Source organism: Triticum dicoccoides, chromosome 3A (assembly GCF_002162155.2).
Source record: "Triticum dicoccoides isolate Atlit2015 ecotype Zavitan chromosome 3A, WEW_v2.0, whole genome shotgun sequence".
Classification (NCBI taxonomy): domain Eukaryota; kingdom Viridiplantae; phylum Streptophyta; class Magnoliopsida; order Poales; family Poaceae; genus Triticum; species Triticum dicoccoides.
In genome coordinates this window covers 441,294,305-441,321,546 of record NC_041384.1, presented here as the reverse complement: position 1 = coordinate 441,321,546, position 27,242 = coordinate 441,294,305, and the positions used below count along the sequence as shown (strand labels likewise).

Sequence of the window (27,242 nt, the reverse complement as noted above, 5' to 3'; positions counted from 1 at the left end):
GGGGGGGGGGGCTGGCGCGCCCAGGTGGGTTGTACCCACCTGGTAGCCCCCCTCTGGTACTTATTGGCTCCAATATTTCTTATATATTCCATAAAAAATCTTCGTAAAGTTTCAGCCCATTTGGAGTTGTGCAGAATAGGTGGCCCGACGTGGCTTTTCCAGGTCCAGATTTCCAGCTGCTGAAATTCTCCCTCTTGGTGTGTTCCTTATAAATTATGGGAGAAAATGCATTAGAATTACACCAAAAAGCTGGAAATCTAATGCCTTTTCTCCCATTATAGAACAAAATACGGACATAGAAGCACCATGTTGATTATTATAACAGCAAAAACTTAAACATAAGACTTTTATCATAGAATTTTTATCATAGACTTCTCAAGAATAAGTTACAATTCATCATACTATCGAAGTATGAAGCATAAACTCTATTAGAGACAAACAAACTATGTTCTTGGTCAACTTTGCAACTACAATTCTTCATCTTTTCAGGAAGGGTCAAGTATCGGAGCCTTTAGGCAAGTCCACATACTCAACCATCATATAGTCTTCCATGATTGCTAACACTCACCGCATGCACATGAGCAAAACATTTCAACCGGACACATAGAAAGATAGGGGCTTATAGTTTCGCCTCCCAACGTATTCACCTCAAGGGGGATGTCAACAATAATAACTCATGCTACCCATATTCAGTTGGACATATGTGCCTAGATCTTTCCTCACCACATGATGCTTGCCAAAGGAGAAAAATAAAATGGAACATAGAGAAAACTTTGACTCTTTGCATAAAAGTAAAAGATAGGCCCTTCGTAGAGGGAGGTAGAGGTTGCCATGTGCTTATTTGTTTGCAGGCTCAAACCCTTAGTGCAAAAGAACATCACATTACATTGCCCCTTAAGATGACAACCTTTATTATGCACTATGTCACTTTATTCGTTGTCATCCAAGTTCGTGCAACGCTCAATTTTCTCTTGCACTAAATGATCTCACATATTTAGAAGCAATTTTTATTGCCTTTTTGCACCGATGAAAACTTACTTGAGGGATCTTGTTCAATCCCTAGGTAGGTATGGTGGACACTTGAAAAAGATTTGGGTTTAAGGGTTTTTGGATGCACAAGTAGTATCTCTACTTAGTTCATAATTTTTGGCTAGCAAAGATAGGGGGAAAGCATCACATGTTAAAGGATCTATGACAATATGACTTCTATGTAACGTCAACAATTTTGGCATATAATATTTTGATGAGGGCTCACAATCACAAAAGATTTCTAGGATAGTATATCTATATGTGAATCTTCTCTTCCCTTATTAATTATTTCATGAGTTGCATCATTGACTAATGCTATGTTTGTCAATCTCTAATAAAATTTTCTTACCTATACTTTTCCTTATGTGGTGCTATCACTTACCATAGGATTAGTATATAATCTTATTGACTTATTTCCCTTCTTTTATTTATTTCCTTTCTCTTTTTCTTCCTTCTTATTTCTTTTCTTTATTAGCAACATGAAAATAAAGAAAGCAAAAACTCAAACTAACTTTATTATATAACTTGCACACGATAACAATGATAGATCACTAGGCAAATCTCAAAAAGAAGAAAAGATCGCACTAAACTTTATTCTCCTAAGAAAAAGATTTAACTAAGGTAAGTAAAAGTAAAAAGATAGTGGGATGATACGGTACCGGGGCACCTCCCCAAAGCTTGGCGGAAGCCAAGGGGGAGTGCCCATACCCGATATTCAGTTATCCTTTGGTGGTGAAGAAGGTGATGGTGGTGATGAAGCGATCTTGTCTTTAAGGGCCAAGAGATCCTCCAGCCGACAGATGACGCTCCGAAGATAGATGATATGCTCTTGATGCAAAATATTTCCGCGAGTGAGACACTTATTTTGTATGCGAACCATTTCAAAAGCACGAAAAGCTTTAATCTTAGCATGAGTAAGGTGAGTAAGACAGGGTTTAAGGATATCTTCCTCCTCCTCGGCCAATAGAGCTTGTGTTGCCACCGAGGGTGGATCCATGGTAGTTTCCTTGCCCTTGTCTCCTTTGATAATGTCCGAGGGCTCCTCCCTCTTCGTCTCGATCTTCATCAGCCAAGCATCTTCTTCCATGTGGTTGGAGGAACAGGAAGACATGATGCCCAGCTTGACAAGTCTGACCAGGAATAGCAAGAAAAGAGAACAGAGGATTTTCTCCGTGATACGGTGGTTATTGGGTTCGGGAAGTATATATAGATTTTTTATCTTGGGGGACAAGCATATGGAGAAAAAACGGAGTACGAGAGGTGTCCCAGGTGGGCACAACCCACCTGCCTAGTGCACCCTGGTGTATTGTGCCCACCAAGGGACGCTTCCTGGAAGTTCCTTTATTTCCAAAATTTTAAAATATTCCTAAACTGATAAAATATATTTTTGCAGATTTTTCGGAGTCCGTTTACTTACCGTATCACGTACCTCCTTATTTTGACTATTCTGGAGTGTTCTGAAAGGATTCTTTTATGTATTCTTCTGGTGTTAAAGTTTGGATAATATTGCTTTCAAGATTAATAAGTGTTCCTGAAATATAATGCTTTATTCGTTGTCCATTGACAACCTTCGGGTTAGTACCTTCGAAATTATTTATGTTGATGGCACCGGACCGGTAAACCTCCTCGATGACATAGGGGCCTTCCCATTTGGAGAGGAGTTTTCCTGCAAAGAATCTGAAACGAGAGTTGTACAAAATAACATATTCTCCGACTTTAAACTCACGTTTTTGAATTCTTTTGTCATGCCGTCTTTTAACTTTTTCTTTGAATAACTTTGCATTTTCATATGCTTGGGTTCTCCATTCATCTAATGAGCTTATATCAAATAGCCTCTTTTCACAAGCAAGTTTGAAATCATAATTGAGTTCTTTAACTACCCGGTATGCTTTATGTTCTAACTCAAGAGGCAAATGACAAGCCTTTCCATAAACCATTTTATAAGGAGACATACCCATAGGATTTTTATATGTTGTTCTATAAGCCCAAAGTGCATCATCTAATTTCTTAGACCAATTCTTCCTGGACCTATTGACAGTCTTTTGCAAAATTAATTTTATTTCTCTATTGCTAAGTACAACTTGACCACTAGATTGAGGATGATATGGTGATGCAATTCTATGGTTAACATCATACTTAGCAAGCATTTTATAGAAAGCACCATGAATAAAGTGTGAACCACCATCAGTCATTAAATATCTAGGGACTCCAAACCTTGGGAAAATAACTTCCTTAAGCATTTTAATAGAGGTGTTGTGATCAGCACTACTAGTTGGAATAGCTTCTACCCATTAAGTAACATAATCAACAACAACCAAAATATGTGTATACCCATTAGAGGAAGGAAAAGGTCCCATGTAATCAAATCCCCAAACATCAAAAGGTTTAACAGCAAGTGAATAATTCATAGGAATTTTTTACGCTTACCAATATTACCTATTCTTTGACATTCATCACAAGATGAGACAAACTCACGAGCATCCTTGAAGAGAGTAGGCCAATAAAATCCAGACTGCAATACCTTGTGAGTAGTTCTATCTCCAGCATGATGCCCTCCATAAGACTCGGAGTGACATTTCCGTAGGATTTGTCCCTGTTCATGCTCGGGTACACAACGTCTAATAATACCATCTACTCCTTCTTTATGAAGATGTGTGTCATCCCAAAAGTAATGTCTTAAATCATAGATGATTTTTCTTTTCTTTTTTTGATATGTAAAGCTAGGTGGCAAATATTTAGCAACAATGTAATTAGCATAGTCAGCATACCAAGGAGTAGCATTAGCAACATTTATTGCAGCTAACTGCTCATTAGGAAAACTATCATTAATAGGAAGTGGGTCATCAAGCATATTTTCAAGCCTAGACAAATTATCAGCTACTGGGTTCTCAGTTCCTTTTCTATCAACAATATGCAAATCGAATTCTTGTAACAAGAGAACCCAATGAATAAGTCTAGGTTTAGCATCTTTCTTTTCCATAAGATATTTAATAGCAGCATGGTCTGTGTGAACTGTTACTTTGGAATCAACAATATAAGGTCTAAACTTATCACAAGCAAACACCACTGCTAAGAATTCTTTTTCAGTAGTAGCATAATTTCTTTGAGCACTATCTAGAGTTTTACTAGCATAATGAATAACATTCAATTTCTTGTCAACTCTTTGTCCTAGAACAACACCAACAACATAATCACTAGCATCACACATAATTTCAAAAGGCAAGTTCCAATCAGGTGGTTGGACAATAGGTGCAGTAATTAGAGCTTTCTTGAGTGTTTCAAAGGCTTCAAGACAATCATCATCAAAGACAAAAGGAATATCCTTTTGCAAAAGATTAGTGAGTGGCCTAGAAATTTTGGAGAAGTCTTTAATAAACTTCCTATAGAAACCAGCATGACCTAAAAACTACGAATACCTTTGATGTCCTTGGGACATGGCATTTTCTCAATAGCATCAACCTTAGCTTGGTCCATTTCAATACCTTTTTCAGAAATTTTATGACCCAAGACAATGCCTTCATTTACCATAAAGTGGCACTTCTCCCAATTCAAGACAAGATTTGTTTGTTCACATCTCTACAAAACTCGATCAAGATTGCTTAAACAATCGTCAAAAGACTTCCCATAAACAGAAAAGTCATCCATGAAAACCTCAAGAATCTTTTCACAAAAGTCAGAGAATATAGCCATAATACATCTTTGAAAGATAGCAGGTGCATTACATAAACCAAAAGGCATACGTCTATAAGCATAGGTTCCAAAAGGACAAGTAAAAGTGGTCTTTTCTTGATCAGGTTGAGAAACAGGTATTGGTGAAAAGCCAGAATATCCATCATGGAAGAAAAAGTGTGTGTGCTTATATAATCTTTCAAGCACTTGATTAATAAAAGGCAAAGGGTAATGATCTTTTCTAGTTGCTTTATTTAATTTTCTAAAATCAATTACCATTCTATAGCCTATAATAATTCTTTGTGGAATAAGTTCATTTTTATCATGAGGAACAATAGTAATACCTCCCTTCTTAGGGACACAATGAATAGGACCTACCCATCTACTATCAGCTATAGGATAAATTGTACCTGCTTCCAGAAGTTTTAATATTTCTGTTCTTACCACCTCTTTCATCTTCGGATTCAACCGACATTGGTGATCAACAACTGGTTTAGCATCAGGTTCCATATTAATTTTGTGTTGACATAGAGTGGGACTAATGCCCTTTACATAATCAAGAGTATATCCAATAGCAGCTCGGTGCTTCTTTAGAACTTTCAATGATCTTTCTTCTTCATGTTCTGAAAGGTTAGCGCTGATAATAACAGGATATATATTCTTTTCATCAAGGTAAGCATATTTCAGAGTGTCTGGCAATTGTTTTAATTCAAACACAAGATCACCTTTAGGTGGAGGAGGACCTCCAAGATTTTCAATAGGAAAATTGTGTTTAAGCAGAGGACATTGCTCAAAGAAAATATTATCTATTTCATTTCTTTCATGCATATGTAAATCATTCTCATGGTCTAGCAAGTATTGCTCTAAAGGATCAGTAGGTGGCACAACAATAGAAGCAAGACCAATGAATTCATCCTTACTAGGAAATTATTTTTCATGATAATCTCTACTAAACTTGGAAAAATTAAACTCATGAGACTCATCACCAAAGCTAACTTCCACAGTTTGTTTCTGGCAATCTATCCAACATTAACTGTGTTCAAGAAAGGTCTACCAAAGATAATGGGACAGAAGTCATCAGGTGGAGTATCAAGAACAAGAAATTTGGTAGGATATTTTGTTTTCCCACACAAGACCTCAACATCTCTGACAATCCCAACTGGTGATATAGTGTCTCTATTTGCAAGTTTAATAGTAATATCTATGTCTTCTATCTCAACAGGTGCTATTTACTCCCTAATTTGTTGATATAACTTGTGAGGAATAGCACTCACACTACCACCCATATCACATAAACCATAATAACAGTGATCTCCTATTTTAGCTGAAATGACAGGCATGCCAACAACATGTCTATGTTTATCTTTTCCATCAGGTTTAGCAATTCTAGCAGCTTCTTCACAGAAGTAGATAACATGCCCATCCACATCCTCTTCCAAGAGATCTTTAACTAGAGAAATATCAGGTTCAACTCTAATTTGTTCATCTGGTTTAGGTGTTCTAATAGAGCTTTTGTTAACCACAGTTGAAACTTTAGCATGTTCCTTTATCCTAACAGGAAAAGGAGGTTTCTCAAAATAAGCAGTAGGAACAACTGGATCAACATTATAGATTATAGTTTCTTCTTTAACTGATACCGGTTCTTTAATTTATTCTTTACTAGGTGGTTGATATCTAATCCAATTCTATTTAGGGAGTTCAACATGAGTAGCAAAAGATTCACAAAAGGAGGCTACTATCTCAGAGTCAAGTCCATACTTAGAGCTAAACTTTTGAAAAGCATCGGTATCCATAAAAGATTTAACACAATCATACTTAAGCTTTATACCCGACTCTTTACCTTTGTCGAGTTCCCAATCTTCAGAGTTGCGTTTAATTCTTTCCAAAAAGATCCCACCGAAATTCAATAGTCTTCTTCATAAAAGAACCAACACAAGAAGTATCCAACATGGTTTGATCATTGCGAGAAAGTCGAGCATAAAAATTCTAAATAATAATTTCTCTTGAGAGCTCATGATTGGGGCATGAATATAACATTGACTTAAGCCTCCCCCAAGCTAGAGCGATGCTTTCTCCTTCATGAGGCCAAAAATTATATATATAGTTCCAATCACGATGAACTAGATGCATAGGATTTTTTTTTGGTGAAACTCCAATTTCAAATGATTCCAATTCCATGATCCTATATCATCGCATAGCCTATACCATGCCAATGATTTTCCCTTCAAAGATAAAGGAAAAACCTTTTTCATAACTTCATCCCTGGGTAAACCTGCAAGCTTAAACAATCCACAAATTTGTTCCACATGTATCAAGTGCATATCAGGATGTTCCGTTCCATCTCCTGCATACGGATTAGCTAGAAGTTGTTCTATCATACCCAAAGGAATTTCATATTCAATATTTTAAGTAGGTGCTATAGGTTGAGGGGAAATTAATTATGGTTTCGGTCGAGGTGAAGATACCTCGAACATACCCCTCAAAGGATTGTTTTCCATAGTAACAAGTGACAATAAATTTCAGCACACTATATAAATATTTCCTTATCGAATTCCACTTAGCAAAGTCGCTTCACTCCCCGACAACGGCGCCAGAAAATAGCCTTGATGACCCACAAGTATAGGGGGTCAATTGTAGCTCTTTTCGATAAGTAAGAGTGTCGAACCCAATGAGAAGCAGAAGGAAATGACAAGTAGTTTTCAGTAAGGTATTGTCTGCAAGTGCTGAAATTGTAAGTAGCGAGTAGTTTGGTAGCAACATAATCTGTAACGAGCAAGTAATGATAATTGTAACAAGTATGCAGCAAGGTAGCCCAATCCTTTTGAGGCAAAGGACAGGCCAAAATGGTCTCTTATGATAAGCAAAGCGTTCTTGAGGGTACACGAGAATTTCATCTAGTCACTTTCATCATGTTGGTTTGATTTGTGTTCGCTACTTTGATAATTTGATATGTGGGTGGACCGGTGCTTACGTGTTGTTCTTATTTGAACAAACCTCCTATGTATGGTTAACCCTCCCGCAAGCATCTGCAACTACGAGAAAAGTATTAAGGATAAATCCTAACCATAGCATTAAATTCTAGGATCCAATCGGTCCCTTATGGAATAGTGCATAAACTGGGGTTTAAGTTTCTGTCACTCTCGCAACCCATCATCTATTTACTACTCCACAATGCATTCCCTTAGGCCCAAATATGGCGAAGTGTCATGTAGTCGACGTTCACATGACACCACTAAGGGAATCACAACATACATACTATCAAAATATCGAACACATATCAAATTCACATGATTACTTGTAACATGATTTATACCGTGACCTCAAGAACAAATGTAACTATTCACAAACAACAAACATGCTCATGATCAGAGGGGTATTAATATGCATAATGGATCTGAACATATAATCTTCCACCAAATAAACCATATAGTAATCAACTACAAGATGTAATCAACACTACTAGTCACCCCCTAGCAACAATCTATAGTTTCGGGTAACAAGATTGAATATAGGAGATGAACTAGGGTTTGAGATAAGATGGTGCTGGTGAAGATGTTGATGGAGATTACCCTCTCCAAGATGGGAGAAGTTGTTGGTGATGATGATGACAATGATTTCCCCCTCTGGGAGGGAAGTTCCCCCAGCGGAATCGCTCCGCTGGAGGGCAAAAGTGCTCCTGCCCAAGTTCCGCCACGAGGTGGTGGTGATCCACCCCGAAAGTATTATTGTGATTTTTCTAGGTCGAAACCACTTATATACTAGAAGATGGGCACCGAAGGTGGGCCGAGGAGGGCACAACCCACCAGGGCGCGCTAGGGGGGCCTGGCGCGCCCAGGTGGGTTGTACCCACCTGGTAGCCCCCCTCTAGTACTTATTGGCTCTAATATTCCTTATATATTCCATAAAAAATCTTTGTAAAGTTTCAGCCCATTTGGAGTTGTGCAGAATAGGTGGCCGGACGTGGCTTTTCCAGGTCCAGATTTCTAGCTGCTGAAATTCTCCCTCTTGGTGTGTTCCTTGTAAATTATGGGAGAAAAGGCATTAGAATTACTCCAAAAAGCATTATTATGGATGAAAACATTATAAATAACAGCAAGGAAACATGATGAAAAATGGACGTATCAATCCCACAGTATGGATCGAAGATTTTCTTCTTCATATCCACATGGCTCGCGGTGATGATCTCCATGCCATCAAGTATCCCCCCTAAAACTCAAGGGACCAGCACGACACTGGCTCAACAGCCTCCCAGAAAACTCCATTGGTAGCTAGGAAGATTTGGAAGATGACTATAGAGACAACTTCCAAGGTACCTATGTTCGGCCTCCAGATGCCGATGACCTTAGTCACATAGTCCAGCAACCCGGAGATTCAGCCCAGAAACTCTGGACCGGGTTCTTAATTAAAAAGAACCAAATTGTTGATTATCCGGATGCCGAAGCCCTCACGTCCTTGAAACATAGCGCCCGGGACAAGTGGCTCGCCCGACACCTCGACTAAGAAAAACCAAAGTCCATGGAAGCCCTTACCACACTCATGACCTGCTTTTGTGCGGGAGAAGATAGCTGGCGAGCTCGCAGAAGCAACATCACTAGTGACCCTGGCACCTCCGGAGCCAGAGACGACAACGGCAGGCCTCGACGCAACAAACACAACCGTCAGAGCAACAATGAAGATACCGAAGACACGACGGTCAATGCCGGATTCCGTGGCTCTAAACCCGGTCAGCGGAAGAAGCCATTCAAAGGAAACAAAGATGGTCCATCTGTTGGGGAACGCAGTAATTTAAAAAAAATCCTACGCACACGCAAGATCCATCTAGGTGATGCATAGCAACGAGAGGGTAGAGTGTTGTCCACTTACCCTCGTAGACCGTAAGCGGAAGCGTTATGACAATGCGGTTGATGTAGTCGTACGTCTTCACGATCCGACCAATCCTAGCACCGAAGGTACGGCACCTCCGCGATCTGCACACATTCAGCTCGGTGACGTCCCATGAACTCTAGATCCAGCTGAGGTCGAGGGAGAGTTTCGTCAACACAATGGCATGATGACGGTGATGATGAAGTTACCGACACAGGGCTTCGCCTAAGCTCTACAACGATATGACCGAGGTGGAAGTTTGTGAAGGGGGTCACCGCACACGGCTAAACAATCAACTTGTGTGTTCTAGGGTGCCCTCCTCCCGACGTATATAAAGGGGGGAGGGGGAGGCCGGCCGGCCCTCCTTGGCACGCCCCCAAGAGGGGAATCCTACTAGGACTCCAAGTCCTAGTAGGTTTCCACCAAAAGGGAGAGAGAGGGGAGGAAGGAGAGGGAGAGGGGAAAGGAAAAGGGGGGCGCCGCCCCCTTCATAGTCCAATTCGGACTCAAGGGGGAGGGGGGCGCGCGGCCTGCCCTGGCCGCCCCTTTCTCTCTCCACTAAGGCCCATCGAGGCCCATTAGTTCCCCCAGGGGTTCTGATAACACTCCGGCACTCCAATTTTATCCGAAACTTCTCCGGAACACTTCTGGTGTCCGAACATATCCGTCCAATATATTAATCCTTATGTCTCGACCATTTCTAGACTCCTCGTCATGTCCGTGATCACATCCGGGACTCCAAACTACCTTCGGTACATCAAAATACATAAACTCATAATACTGATCGTCATCGAACATTAAGCGTGCGGACCCTACGGGTTCGAGAACTATGTAGACATGACCGAGACTAATCTCTGGTCAATAACCAACAGCGGAACCTGGATGCTCATATTGGTTCTTACATATTCTACGAAGATCTTTATCGGTCAAACCGCATAACAACATAAGTTGTTCCTTTTGTCATCGGTATGTTACTTGCCCGAGATTCGATCGTCGGTATTTCAATACCTAGTTCAATCTCATTACCGGCAAGTCTCTTTACTCGTTTCGTAATACATGCTTATGTGATGTGCATTACCGAGAGGGCCCAGAGATACCTCTCCGACAATCGGAGTGACAAATCCAAATCTCGAAATATGCCAACCCAACATGTACCTTTGGAGACACCTGTAGAGCTCCTTTATAATCACCCAGTTATGTTGTGACGTTTGGTAGCACACAAAGTGTTCCTCTGGCAAACGGGAGTTGCATAATCTCATAGTCATAGGAACATGTATAAGTCATGAAGAAAGCAATAGCAACATACTAAACGATCGGGTGCTAAGCTAATGGAATGGGTCATGTCAATCACATCATTCTCCTAATGATGTGATCCCGTTAATCAAATGACAACTCATGTCTATGGTTAGGAAACATAACCATCTTTGATCAACGAGCTAGTCAAGTAGAGGCATACCAGTGACACTCTGTTTTGTCTATGTATTCACACATGTACTAAGTTTTCAGTTAATACAATTCTAGCATGAATAATAAACATTTATCATGATATAAGGAAATATAAATAACAACTTTTATTATTGCCTCTAGGGCATATTTCCTTCAGTCTCCCACTTGCACTAGAGTCAATAATCTAGATTACACAGTAAAGATTTTAACACCCATGGAGTCTTGGTGCTGATCATGTTTTGCTCGTGAGAGAGGCTTAGTCAACGGGTCTGCAACATCCAGATCCGTATGTATCTTGAAATCTCTATGTCTCCCTCCTTGACTTGGTCGCGGATGGAATTGAAGCATCTCTTGATGTGCTTGGTTCTCTTGTGAAATCTGGATTCCTTTGCAATTGCACCAGTATTGTCACAAAAGATTTTCATTGGACCCGATGCACTAGGTATGACACCTAGATCGGATATCAACTCCTTCATCCAGACTCCTTCATTTGCTGCTTCCGAAGCAGCTATGTACTCTGCTTCACACATAGATCCCACCACGACACTCTGCTTGGAACTGCACCAACTGACAGCTCCACCATTCAATAAAAATAAGTATCCGATTTGTGACTTAGAGTCATCCGTATCAGTGTCAAAGCTTGCATCGAAGTAACCATTTACGACGAGCTCTTTGCCACCTCCATAAACGAGAAACATATCCTTAGTCCTTTTCAGGTATTTCAGGATGTTCTTGACCGTTGTCCAGTGATCCAATCCTGGATTACTTTGGTACCTCCCTACTAAACTAATAGCAAGGCACACATCAGGTCTGGTACACAACATTGCATACATGATAGAACCTATGGCTGAAGCATAGGGAATGACTTTCATTTTCTCTCTATCTTATGCAGTGGTCGGGCATTGAGTCTGACTCAACTTGACACCTTGTAATACAGTCAAGAACTCTTCCTTTGCTTAATCCATTTTGAACTTCTTCAAAACTTTATCAAGGTATGTGCTTTGTGAAAGTCAAATTAAGCGTCTTGATCTATCTCTATAGATCTTGATGCCCAATATATAAGCAGCTTCACTGAGGTCTTTCATTGAAAAATTCTTATTCAAGTATCCTTTTATGCTATTCAGAAATTCAGTATCATTTCCGATCAGCAATATGTCATCCACATATAATATCAGAAATGCTACAGAGCTCCCACTCAATTTCTTGTAAGTACATCCTTCTCCAAAAGTCTGTATAAAACCATATGCTTTGATCACACTATCAAAGTGTATATTCCAACTCCGAGAGGCTTGCAGCAGTCCATAAATGGATCGCTGGAACTTGCACACTTTGTTAGCACCTTTTGGATCGACAAAACCTTCTGGTTGCATCATATACAACTCTTCTTTAAGATATCCATTAAGGAATGCAGTTTTGACATCCATTTGCCAAATTTCATAATCATAAAATGTGGCAATTGCTAACATGATTCGGACGGACTTAAGCATCGCTACGGGTGAGAAGGTCTCATCGTAGTCAACTCCTTGAACTTGTCAAAAACATTTTGCAACAAGTCGAGCTTTGTAGACAGTAACATTACCGTCAGCGTCAGTCTTCTTCTTGAAAATCCATTTATTCTCTATGGATTGCCGATCATCGGGCAAGTCAACCAAAGTCCACACTTTGTTCTCATACATGGATCCCATATCAGATTTCATGGCCTCAAGCCATTTTGCGGAATATGGGCTCATCATCGCTTCCTCATAGTTCGTAGGTTCTTCATGGTTAAGTAACATGACCTCCAGAATAGGATTATGGTACCACTCTGGTGCAGATCTTACTCTGGTTGACCTACGAGGTTCGGTAGTAACTTGATCAGAAGTTTCATGATCACCATCATTAACTTCCTCACTTACGGGTGTAGGAATCACTAGAACTGATTTCTGTGATGAAATACTTTCCAATAAGGGAGTAGGTATACTTACCTCATCAAGTTCTACTTTCCTCCCACTCACTTCTTTCGAGAGAAACTCCTTCTCTAGAAAGGATCCATTCTTAGCAACGAATATCTTGCCTTTGGATTTGTGATAGAAGGTGTACCCAACAGTCTGCTTTGGGTATCCTATGAAGACACATTTCTCCGATTTGGGCTCGAGCTTATCAGGTTGAAGCTTTTTCACATAAGCGTCGCAACCCCAAACTTTAAGAAACGACAACTTGGTTTCTTGCCAAACCACAGTTCATAAGGTGTCATCTCAACGGATTTCGATGGTGCCCTATTTAACGTGAATGCAGATGTGTCTAAAGCATAACCCCAAAATGATAGTGGTAAATCAGTAAGAGACATCATAGATCGCACCATATCTAATAAAGTGCAGTTACGATGTTCGGACAGACCATTACGTTGTGGTGTTCCAGGTGGTGTGAGTTGCGAAAATATTCCGCATTGTTTCAAATGAAGACCAAACTCATAACTCAAATATTCACCTCCATGATCAGATCGTAGAAACTTAATTTTCTTGTTACGATGATTTTCCACTTCATTCTGAAATTCCTTGAACTTTTCAAATGTTTCAGATTTATGTTTCATCAAGTAGATATACCCATATCTGCTCAAATCATCTGTGAAGATAAGAAAATAACGATACTCGTCGCGAGCATCAACGCTCATCGGACCGCATACATCAGTATGTATTATTTCCAACAAGTCTGTTGCTCGCTCCATTGTTCTGGAGAACGGAGTCTTAGTCATCTTGCCCATGAGACATGGTTCGCAAGCATCAAGTGATTCATAATAAAGTGATTCCAAAAGCCCAACAGCATGGAGTTTCTTTATGCGCTTTACACCAATATGACCTAAACGGCAGTGCCACAAATAAGGTACACTATCATTATTAAACTTATATCTTTTGGCTTCAATACTATGAACATGTGTATCACTACTATCAAGATTTAGTAAAAATAGACCACTAATTAAGGGTGCATGACCATAAAAGATATTACTCATATAAATAGAACAACCATTATTCTCTGATTTAAATGAATAACCGTCTCGCATCAAACAAGATCCAGATATAATGTTCATGCTCAATGCTGGCACCAAATAACAATTATTTAGGTCTAAAAACTAATCCCGAAGGTAGATGTGGAGGTAGCGTGCCGACGGCGATCACATCGACTTTGGAACCATTTCCCACGCGCATCGTCACCTCGTCCTTAGCCAATCTTCGCTTAATCCGTAGCCCCTGTTTCGAGTTGCAAATATTAGCAATAGAACCAGTATCAAATACCCAGGTGCTACTGCGAGCATTAGTAAGGTACACATCAGTAACATGTATATCAAATATACCTTTCACTTTGCCATCCTTCTTCTCCACCAAATACTAGGGGCAATTACGCTTCCAGTGACCAGCCCCTTTGTAGTAGAAGCATTCAGTCTTAGCCTTTGGTCCAGATTTGGGCTTCTTCACTTGAGTAGCAACTTGCTTGCCGTTCTTCTTGAAGTTCCCCTTCTTCCGTTTACCCTTTTTCTTGAAACTGGTGGTCTTGTTGACCATCAACACTTGATGCTCCTTCTTGATTTCTACCTCCGCAGCCTTTAGCATTGCGAAGAGCTTGGGAATTGTCTTATCCATCCCTTGAATATTATAGTTCATCACGAAGCTCTTGTAGCTTGGTGGAAGTGATTGAAGAACTCTATCAATGACACTATCATCAGGAAGATTAACTCCCAGCTGAGTCAAGTGGTTGTGGTACCCAGACATTCTGGGTATATGTTCACTGACAGAACTATTCTCCTCCATTTTGCAGCTGTAGAACTTATTGGACACTTCATATCTCTCAATCCGGGCATTTGCTTGAAATATTAACTTCAACTCCTAGAACATCTCATATGCCCCATGACGTTCAAAACATTGTTGAAGTCCCGTTTCTACGCCGTAAAGCATGGCACACTGAACTATCGAGTAGTCATCAGCTTTGCTCTGCCAGACATTCATAACATCTGGTGTTGCTCCTGCAGCGGGTTTGTCACCTAGCGGTGCTTCCAAGACGTAATTCTTTTATGCAGCAATGAGGATAATCCTCAAGTTACGGAACCAGTCCGTCTAATTGCTACCATCATCTTTCAACTTAGCTTTCTCTAGGAACACATTAAAATTCAACGGAACAACAACACGGGCCATATTTCTACAACAACATAAACATGCAAAATACTATCAGGTGCTAAGTTCATGATAAATTAAATTTCAAGTAATCATATTACTTAAGAACTCCCACTTAGATAGACATCCCTCTAATCATCTAAGTGATCACGTGATCCATATCAACTAATCCATGTCTGATCATCACGTGAGATGGAGTAGTTTTCAATGGTGAACATCATTATGTTGATCATATCTACTATATGATTCACGCTCGACCTTTCGGTCTCAGTGTTCCGAGGACATATTTGCATATGCTAGGCTCGTCAAGTTTAACCCGAGTATTCTGCGTGTGCAAAACTGGCTTGCACCCGTTGTATGTGAACGTAGAGCTTATCACACCCGATCATCACGTGGTGTCTCGGCACGACGAACTGTAGCAACGGTGCATACTCAAGGAGAACACTTATACCTTGAAATTTAGTGAGAGATCATCTTATAATGCTACCGCCGAACTAAGCCAAATAAGATGCATAAAGGATAATCGTCACATGCAATCCATATAAGTGATATGATATGGCCATCATCATCTTGTGCCTTTGATCTCCATCTCCAAAGCACCGTCATGATCACCATCATCACCGGCTTGACACCTTGACCTCCACTGTAGCATCATTGTCGTCTCGCCAACTATTGCTTCTACGACTATCGCTACCGCTTAGTGATAAAGTAAAACAATTACATGGCAATTGCATTTCATACAATAAAGCGACAACCATATGGCTCCTGCCAGTTGCCGATAACTCTGTTACAAAACATGATCATCTCATACAATAAAATTTAGCATCATGTCTTGACCATATCACATCACAACATGCCCTGCAAAAACAAGTTAGATGTCCTCTACTTTGTTGTTGCAAGTTTTACGTGGCTACTACGGGCTGAGCAAGAACCATTCTTACCTACGCATAAAAACCACAACGCGGTATAGTGATTTCTTTTTGATCTTCAGAAAGAACAATGTTCATTGAATCTGATTCACCTAAAGTTGGAGAAACATACACCCACTAGCCACATGTGTGCGAAGCACGTCGGTAGAACCAGTCTCGCGTAAGCGTACGCGTAATGTCGGTCTGAGCCGCTTCATCCAACAATACCGCTGAATCAAGAATCAACTAGTGACGGCAAGCAATATGTATATACCCGCGCCCACAACTCCTTTGTGTTCTACTCATGCATATAACATCTACGCATAGGCCTGGCTCGGATGCCACTATTGGGGTACGCGGTAATTTCAAAAAAATTCCTACGCAGACACAAGATCCATCTAGGTGATGCATAGCAACGAGAGGGGAGAGTGTTGTCCAAGTACCCTCATAGACCGTAAGCGGAAGTGTTATGACAACGCGGTTGATGTAGTCGTACGTCTTCATGATCCAACCGATCCTAGCACCGAAGGTACGACACCTCCGCGATCTACACACGTTCAGCTCGGTGACGTCCCACGAACTCTAGATCCAGCTAAGGTCGAGGGAGAGTTTCGTCAGCACAACAGCGTGATGACGGTGATGATGAAGTTACCGACGTAGGGCTTCACCTATGCTCTACAACGATATGACCGAGGTGGAAATATGTGGAGGGGGGCACCGCACACGGCTAAACAATCAACTTGTGTGTTCTAGGGTACCCCCTCCCCACGTATATAAAGGAGGGAGGGGGGAGGCCGGCCGGCCCTCCTTGGTGCACCCCCAAGAGGGGAATCCTACTAAGACACCAAGTCCTAGTAGGTTTCCACCAAAACGGAGAGAGGGAGGGAGGAGAGGGAGAGGGGAAAGGAAAAGGGGGCGCCGCCCCCCTTCCTAGTCCAATTTGGACTCAAGGGGGAGGGCGGCGCGCGGCTTGCCCTGGCCGCCCCTCTCTCTCTCCACTAAGGCCCAACGAGGCGCATTAGTTCCCCCGGGGGTTCCGATAACCCCCATGCACTCCGATTTTATTCGAAACTTCTCCGGAACACTTTCGATGTCCGAACATATCCGTACAATATATCAATCTTTATGTATCGACCATTTCGGGACTCCTCGTCATGTCCGTGATCACATCCGGGAATCCGAACTACCGTTGGTACACATAAACTCATAATACCGATCGTCATCAAACGTTAAGCGTGCGGACCCTACGGGTCCGAGAACTACGTAGACATGACCAAGACTCATCTCTGGTCAATAACCAATAGCGGAACCTGGATGCTCATATTGGTTCCTACATATTCTACGAAGATCTTTATCGGTCAAACCGCATAACAACATACGTTGTTCCCTTTGTCATCGGTATGTTACTTGCCCGAGATTCGATCGTCGGTATCTCAATACCTAGTTCAATCTCGTTACCGGCAAGTCTCTTTACTCGTTCCGTAATGCAACATCCCGTAACTAACTAATTTAGTCATATTGCTTGCAAGGCTTATATTGATGTGCATTACCGAGAGGGCCCAGAGATACCTCTCCGATACACGGAGTGACAAATCCTAATCTCGATCTATGCCAACTCAACAAACACCATTAGAGACACATGTAGAGCATCTGTATAGTCACCCAGTTACGTTGTGACGTTTGATAGCACACTAAGTGTTCCTCCGGTATTCGGGAGTTGCATAATCTCATAGTCATAGGAACATGTATAAGTTATGGAGAAAGCAATAGCAACGAACTAAACGATCATCATGCTAAGCTAACGGATGGGTCAAGTCAATCACATCATTCTCTAATGATGTGATCCCATTTATCAAATGACAGCTCTTGTCCATGGCCAGGAAACTTAACCATCTTTGATTAACGAGCTAGTCAAGTAGAGGCATACTAGTGACACTCTGTTTGTCTATGTATTCACACATGTACTAAGTTTCCGGTTAATACAATTCTAGCATGAATAATAAACATTTATCATGATATAAGGAAATATAACTAACAACTTTATTATTGCCTCTAGGGCATATTTCCTTCACCATCTAGTTTGGACCAAATACTAGATCGGCCTTGCCAGATCCATGGCACCCTGGACAAGCCTGCCAATCATACCAATAGAAATTGTTGGGTCTTTAAACAGGTCGGTAAGATAAACACCGAACATAAGGGGAAAGGGCCGCCTAGCGAGGATGATGATGAGGCTCTCCCAATGAACACGGGGGGCAAAAGAAATTTTCCCCCAAGATAAAAACAGTGAATATGATCTATGTCACTCATATCCCCAAGCGGGAGCGCAAGCGCGCACTAAGGGACGTTTACACCATAGAGCCAGTCGCCCCAAAATTCAACCCATGGTCGGCCTGCCCGATCACTTTTGACCGCAGAGACCATCCGACCAGTATCCGTCACGGAGGTTCGGCAGCATTGGTCCTCTACCCTATCATCGACAGATTCCATCTCACGCGAGTCCTCATGACGATGACGGTAGTCTTAACCTGCTTTATCAAGACACTGTCCGCAAAATGGGTATCGATCCCTCAAGGATCAAGCCCACCAAAACCACCTTTAAAGGAGTAATACCCGGTGTAGAGGCATGCTGCACAGGGTCAATAACGCTGGAGGTAGTCTTCGGCTCACTGGATAACTTCCGAAGCGAAGACTTAATCTTCGACATCGTCCCCTTCCGCAGTGGTTACCATGCACTGCTTGGACGAACCGCTTTCGCCCACTTCAATGCAGTCCCGCACTACGCATATCTGAAGCTCAAGATTCCCGAACCACGCGGCATTATAACGGTCAATGGAAACATGGAGCGCTCCCTTCGTACTGAGGAGCATACCGCGGCCCTCGCAGCAGAAGCACAGGGTGGCCTTATCAAGCTGAATACTACATCGGCAGTCAAGCCCCCGGACACTTTCAAACGGGTCCGGTCTACCCTGCAAAATGACAGTCCGGCTCATCTAGAGCTAGATTAGAAATTCAGCCTCCATCAAAACCCCAACCTAATCGCGGCATATGTACCGCGCGTACATAACTACACACTAAAAATACCATGGGCAAGGACAGAGGCACACTAAAAACAAAGTCCACAATACGGCTCGACCCTATTCAGACCTTCTTCTTCCTTTTTCCTTTTCCTCTTTTATTATTTTTCAGGTTCTTTACAACCCAAATCACTTTTCAATGGTACCAAGGGCCCTCCTTCAAGCCCCTTACGTCGATCGATTGATCCTCTAAATGGATCCTACACCAAGGTGAAAAGCGGTGCAGACGTGCGACAGATTGTCCAAAGGATCTTCAAGACCACCTTTTCCTTTTTTTAGGACCTATATAGAGCTTTCCATTGTGCTCAAATTCTTGGCATGTAAAATAGCCTTGATAATTATGGCATTCTCTATACGAGCACGTTCGACGTATCAATCAGAATATAGCAGAAACAGTTTTGACCTACCTTATTTGGTGTTGGCTTATTTCATAACCTATATTCCGTCTTCATGACTGGTTGACATATACACATTGTCATTAATTACCGGGCTTTATTCGGCCACAAATATTCAAAAACAAAAAGTCTGAATACTTTCATAGTACACTTCAGCATCCCGAAAACCACATTATATGCATCGGCTCCGAATCATGTCTTTGGTCAATAGTTGGGTTGCCCGGTTCCTGTGGTTACCACCTTATGTTTTGATTGTTCGGCTAAGGTAGTAAAGGGAGAACTACTGCGATTGTGTTTCTGGCTTGTCCGGTCAAATACCTCAACAGAGAAAGCCGAAAACTGACTATCATGATATGGCGAGAGCTGGTCAGCGGTTCAGTGACTTATTAAATCTTTTGCAATTTTTTCCGTATTACATGAAGGACTGGCCTTCACCCGGTCAGGCGTTTAAAGCACCCAAGTTCGGATAGCCGAACAACACCAAGGGCTAAGCCTATAATCCCATTATCAAACTCCTATGGCTAAGTGAGAGTGGTAAAGCCACATAGTCTGATTGCCTAGTTCGCTGCACGATCACCTCCTTTACGGACCAAGATGTTGGGACAAGAGTGGTCACGTGCTATCTCGAACACCCCCATAGTATCTACGTGGGGGCTGAAGCCGACGATTGGCAAAACTTTCAAATACAAAAACGGGCACACAGGAGGAAATAATTTGCGATAAACAAGCAAGGATATTGTACAAAGAACTTGTTTCATAACACACAGTCTGGGTAGCCCGGATACATTCATTCAAACATAATATTCTTCGAGCATTGACCCTCTATCAAACGGGTACCCTCCAGGATGTCCTCGAAGTATCGCTCCGGCTTGCGGTAGTCCTTGCCTTCGGGCGAACCCTCGACAGCCACAACGACATCCTTCATCTTCGCCCAGTGCATCTTGACACGGGCAAAGGCCATCCGCGCGCCCTCTATGCATGCCGAGCGCTTCACAACCTCAACTCGAGGCAAGGCGTCGCCGAGCTGCTTGACCAGACCGAAGTAGCTTCTAGGAATGGGTCCGGCTGGCCATAGCCGGACTATAAGGTCCTTCATGACCAAACCGGACATCCTATGCAGCTCCGCCAATTGCATCATCTAGTTGTTTAGCAGCAATGGCCGCTCCGGTGCTAGGTACTGCGACCAGAAGAGCTTTTCCATTGCGTTCCCTTCTTGGGGAAATACTGTGCGGCATCGGCAACACTCCTCGGGATATCCGCAAAAGCATCTGGAGAACTCCATAGTCGATTTAGCAAAGCATATCTTTGACCGACAAATATACTCTATAAAAGTAAAGGCTTACCATCCGCTATCTGTCCGGCTTGCTTGATCTCCACGCGAGCCGCCCAGGACTCGGTCCGCGCCTCCTTTGCCTCTTGAAGAGCCTTGGTGAGTTCGGACGCCTGAGTCTTATTACTCTCCTCCAAGGCCTCGCACTTGTTGGCGGCATCCTGGAGTGCCTGCTCCACTTCGGTCACCCGCTCTTCATACTTACGGCGGGTGACCTGCTCGGCCTCTAAATCCGCAGCCGCTTTGTCAGCGGCTGCTTGGCTCACCCGTGCCTGCTCCTTGGCTTGGGCAAGGGCGCTCTTCAGGTCCTCGACCTCGGTCGCCCTATCTGCAAATATGATCAACAACACAGGAGATTAGACTCCGTATTGACATATTCCTTTACGTGTGTCAATAATTTTTTCCAACGATACCTTGCGATTCCTGAAATTGCTTGTTGGTGCGGACGAGTTCTTCATCGGCCCGCTCCAACTTCCGCTAAAGTTCGGACACTTCGGTGGCCTGGGCGGTTGCCGCTAACAGTGAAGCATGTTTATCAACATAGACACGTATATTATCTCCTGTGAATAACTATTTGATCCTCTGTTCAGCCCTTCTTTGCAAGAGCCGAACAGAGTCTCAGGGGCTACTATCTATACACAGGCATATTTTTGCATATACAAAGCGACTAAGAATACTACATCACATACCTCGAAGCTTGTTAATAGGCCGGTGAAGGCTTCATTCAGTCCGCCTTTGGTGGACTGGACCTTCTCAACCACCGTACCCATCAGGGTACGATGCTCCTCCACGACGGAAGCACGTTGAAGTGCTTTCATCAAAATGTCCGGCGCCTCCGGATTGATGGAGGTCTCCGGTGGAGTCGTCACTCCCCCTCCTTCAAAGGGGGTTGCTCGCTCGATTCCGGAGCCGTATGGATCTTCGGAGTGGTAGCTAGGGACCAAACTGGTCCGGCCCCCTTCATCGGTCTCCATGGGGGTTGTACCCCCCATGTTCTCGGCAGCCAAGGCATTACCCTCTGGCGCCGTCTTGGTGGCCTTCCGCACTTCTCCTTGGCCCAGAAAAGTCCTTTAGGATAACACCTTGGTGTCATCCGCGACATGTGGTGGAGAAGCTCGCGGAGGCGTCTCGCTCTCCACCATCTCCGGCGCGAGAGAGTTCCTCGAAGACAATGATTGTTGGGGAAGATCTCGAACCGGACTGTAGTATGAAACTTAAAGGTGTTAAAACTGCAATCATGAAAGCCGGATAAACCAATTAGCATCAACTACAAGGAGTAATCAACACTACTAGCAACCTACTAGCACCAATCCCGGACTTCGGGACAAGAATTGGATACAAGAGATGAACTAGGGTTTGGAGATGAGATGGTCCTGGTGAAGATGTTGATGGAGATTGCCCTCTCCCGATGAGAGGAGCGTTGGTGATGACGATGGTGATGATTTCCCCCTCCCGGAGGGAAGTATCCCCGGCAGAACAGCTCTGCCGGAGCTCTAGATTGGTTCCGCCAAGGTTCCGACTCGTGGCGGCGGAGTCTCGTCCCGAAAAGTTCCTTGCTCTTTTTTTCTCATGAAAAGACTTCATATAGGAGAAGATGGACGTCGGAGAGCCACCAGGGGGCCCACGAGGTAGGGGGCGCGCCCTAGGGGGGCGCCCCCCACCCTCGTGAGAAGGGTGTGGGCCCCCTGGCCTTCATCTTTGGCAAGGATTTTTCTTTATTTATTTTAAGATGTTCCGTGAAGTTTCAGGACTTTTGGAGTTGCGCAGAATGGGTCTCTAATATTTGCTCCTTTTCCAACCCAGAATTCCAGCTGGCGGCATTCTCCCTCCTTATGTAAACCTTGTAAAATAAGAGAGAATAGCCAAAAGTATTGTGACATAAAGTGAAATAACAATCCATAATGCAATAAATATCGATATAAAAGCATGATGCAAAATGGACATATCAATTTCCCTCCCCAAGATGGGAGAGTTGTTGGTGATGATGATGACGATGATTTCCCCCTCCGGGAGGGAAGTTCCCCCAGCGGAATCGCTCCACCGGAGGGCAAAAGTGCTCCTGCCCAAGTTCCACCTCGAGGCGGCGGCGATCTGTCCTGAAAGTATTATTGTGATTTTTTCTAGGTTAAAACCACTTATATACCAGAATATGGGCACCGGATGTGGGCCGAGGAGGGCACAACCCACCAGGGCGCGCCAGGGGGGGGGGGCTGGCGCGCCCAGGGGGGTTGTACCCACCTGGTAGCCCCCCTCTGGTACTTATTGGCTCCAATATTTCTTATATATTCCATAAAAAATCTTCGTAAAGTTTCAGCCCATTTGGAGTTGTGCAGAATAGGTGGCCCGACGTGGCTTTTCCAGGTCCAGATTTCCAGCTGCTGAAATTCTCCCTCTTGGTGTGTTCCTTATAAATTATGGGAGAAAAGGCATTAGAATTACACCAAAAAGCTGGAAATCTAATGCCTTTTCTCCCATTATAGAACAAAATACGGACATAGAAGCACCATGTTGATTATTATAACAGCAAAAACTTAAACATAAGACTTTTATCATAGAATTTTTATCATAGACTTCTCAAGAATAAGTTACAATTCATCATACTATCGAAGTATGAAGCATAAACTCTATTAGAGACAAACAAACTATGTTCTCGGTCAACTTTGCAACTACAATTCTTCATCTTTTCAGGAAGGGTCAAGTATCGGAGCCTTTAGGCAAGTCCACATACTCAACCATCATATAGTCTTCCATGATTGCTAACACTCACCGCATGCACATGAGCAAAACATTTCAACCGGACACATAGAAAGATAGGGGCTTATAGTTTCGCCTCCCAACGTATTCACCTCAAGGGTGATGTCAACAATAATAACTCATGCTACCCATATTCAGTTGGACATATGTGCCTAGATCTTTCCTCACCACATGATGCTTGCCAAAGGAGAAAAATAAAATGGAACATAGAGAAAACTTTGACTCTTTGCATAAAAGTAAAAGATAGGCCCTTCGTAGAGGGAGGTAGAGGTTGCCATGTGCTTATTTGTTTGCAGGCTCAAACCCTTAGTGCAAAAGAACATCACATTACATTGCCCCTTAAGATGACAACCTTTATTATGCACTATGTCGCTTTATTCATTGTCATCCAAGTTCGTGCAACGCTCAATTTTTCTCTTGCACTAAATGATCTCACATATTTAGAAGCAATTTTTATTGCCTTTTTGCACCGATGAAAACTTACTTGAGGGATCTTGTTCAATCCCTAGGTAGGTATGGTGGACACTTGAAAAAGATTTGGGTTTAAGGGTTTTTGGATGCACAAGTAGTATCTCTACTTAGTTCATAATTTTTGGCTAGCAAAGATAGGGGGAAAGCATCACATGTTAAAGGATCTATGACAATATGACTTCTATGTAACGTCAACAATTTTGGCATATAATATTTTGATGAGGGCTCACAATCACAAAAGATTTCTAGGATAGTATATCTATATGTGAATCTTCTCTTCCCTTATTAATTATTTCATGAGTTGCATCATTGACTAATGCTATGTTTGTCAATCTCTAATAAAATTTTCTTACCTATACTTTTCCTTATGTGGTGCTATCACTTACCATAGGATTAGTATATAATCTTATTGACTTATTTCCCTTCTTTTATTTATTTCCTTTCTCTTTTTCTTCCTTCTTATTTCTTTTCTTTATTAGCAACATGAAAATAAAGAAAGCAAAAACTCAAACTAACTTTATTATATAACTTGCACACGATAACAATGATAGATCACTAGGCAAATCTCAAAAAGAAGAAAAGATCGCACTAAACTTTATTCTCCTAAGAAAAAGATTTAACTAAGGTAAGTAAAAGTAAAAAGATAGTGGGATGATACGGTACCGGGGCACCTCCCCAAAGCTTGGCGGAAGCCAAGGGGGAGTGCCCATACCCGATATTCAGTTATCCTTTGGTGGTGAAGAAGGTGATGGTGGTGATGAAGCGATCTTGTCTTTAAGGGCCAAGAGATCCTCCAGCCGACGGATGACGCTCCGAAGATAGATGATATGCTCTTGATGCAAAATATTTCCGCGAGTGAGACACTTATTTTGTATGCGAACCATTTCAAAAGCACGAAAAGCTTTAATCTTAGCATGAGTAAGGTGAGTAAGACAGGGTTTAAGGATATCTTCCTCCTCCTCGGCCAATAGAGCTTGTGTTGCCACCGAGGGTGGATCCATGGTAGTTTCCTTGCCCTTGTCTCCTTTGATAATGTCTGAGGGCTCCTCCCTCTTCGTCTCGATCTTCATCAGCCAAGCATCTTCTTCCATGTGGTTGGAGGAACAGGAAGACATGATGCCCAGCTTGACAAATCTGACCAGGAATAGCAAGAAAAGAGAACAGAGGATTTTCTCCGTGATACGGTGGTTATTGGGTTCGGGAAGTATATATAGATTTTTTATCTTGGGGGACAAGCATATGGAGAAAAAACGGAGTACGAGAGGTGTCCCAGGTGGGCACAACCCACCTGCCTAGTGCACCCTGGTGTATTGTGCCCACCAGGGGACGCTTCCTGGAAGTTCCTTTATTTCCAAAATTTTAAAATATTCCTAAACTGATAAAATATATTTTTGCAGATTTTTCGGAGTCCGTTTACTTACCGTATCACGTACCTCCTTATTTTGACTATTCTGGAGTGTTCTGAAAGGATTCTTTTATGTATTCTTCTGGTGTTAAAGTTTGGATAATATTTCTTTCAAGATTAATAAGTGTTCCTGAAATATAATGCTTTATTCGTTGTCCATTGACAACCTTCGGGTTAGTACCTTCGAAATTATTTATGTTGATGGCACCGGACCGGTAAACCTCCTCGATGACATAGGGGCCTTCCCATTTGGAGAGGAGTTTTCCTGCAAAGAATCTGAAACGAGAGTTGTACAAAATAACATATTCTCTGACTTTAAACTCACGTTTTTGAATTCTTTTGTCATGCCGTCTTTTAACTTTTTCTTTGAATAACTTTGCATTTTCATATGCTTGGGTTCTCCATTCATCTAATGAGCTTATATCAAATAGCCTCTTTTCACAAGCAAGTTTGAAATCATAATTGAGTTCTTTAACTACCCGGTATGCTTTATGTTCTAACTCAAGAGGCAAATGACAAGCCTTTCCATAAACCATTTTATAAGGAGACATACCCATAGGATTTTTATATGTTGTTCTATAAGCCCAAAGTGCATCATCTAATTTCTTAGACCAATTCTTCCTGGACCTATTGACAGTCTTTTGCAAAATTAATTTTATTTCTCTATTGCTAAGTACAACTTGACCACTAGATTGAGGATGATATGGTGATGCAATTCTATGGTTAACATCATACTTAGCAAGCATTTTATAGAAAGCACCATGAATAAAGTGTGAACCACCATCAGTCATTAAATATCTAGGGACTCCAAACCTTGGGAAAATAACTTCCTTAAGCATTTTAATAGAGGTGTTGTGATCAGCACTACTAGTTGGAATAGCTTCTACCCATTAAGTAACATAATCAACAACAACCAAAATATGTGTAGACCCATTAGAGGAAGGAAAAGGTCCCATGTAATCAAATCCCCAAACATCAAAAGGTTTAACAGCAAGTGAATAATTCATAGGAATTTTTTACGCTTACCAATATTACCTATTCTTTGACATTCATCACAAGATGAGACAAACTCACGAGCATCCTTGAAGAGAGTAGGCCAATAAAATCCAGACTGCAATACCTTGTGAGTAGTTCTATCTCCAGCATGATGCCCTCCATAAGACTCGGAGTGACATTTCTGTAGGATTTGTCCCTGTTCATGCTCGGGTACACAACGTCTAATAATACCATCTACTCCTTCTTTATGAAGATGTGTGTCATCCCAAAAGTAATGTCTTAAATCATAGATGATTTTTCTTTTCTTTTTTTGATATGTAAAGCTAGGTGGCAAATATTTAGCAACAATGTAATTAGCATAGTCAGCATACCAAGGAGTAGCATTAGCAACATTTATTGCAGCTAACTGCTCATTAGGAAAACTATCATTAATAGGAAGTGGGTCATCAAGCATATTTTCAAGCCTAGACAAATTATCAGCTACTGGGTTCTCAGTTCCTTTTCTATCAACAATATGCAAATCGAATTCTTGTAACAAGAGAACCCAATGAATAAGTCTAGGTTTAGCATCTTTCTTTTCCATAAGATATTTAATAGCAGCATGGTCTGTGTGAACTGTTACTTTGGAATCAACAATATAAGGTCTAAACTTATCACAAGCAAACACCACTGCTAAGAATTCTTTTTCAGTAGTAGCATAATTTCTTTGAGCACTATCTAGAGTTTTACTAGCATAATGAATAACATTCAATTTCTT

General features: G+C 42.0%; 1 pseudogene; it reads right to left on the bottom strand.

Annotated features, from left to right (window-relative positions):
- The window catches only part of LOC119273467, a 32,189-nt pseudogene extending 5,133 nt beyond the window's left edge, over positions 1-27,056 (bottom strand).
- Between the last annotated feature and the right edge of the window lie 186 nt (positions 27,057-27,242).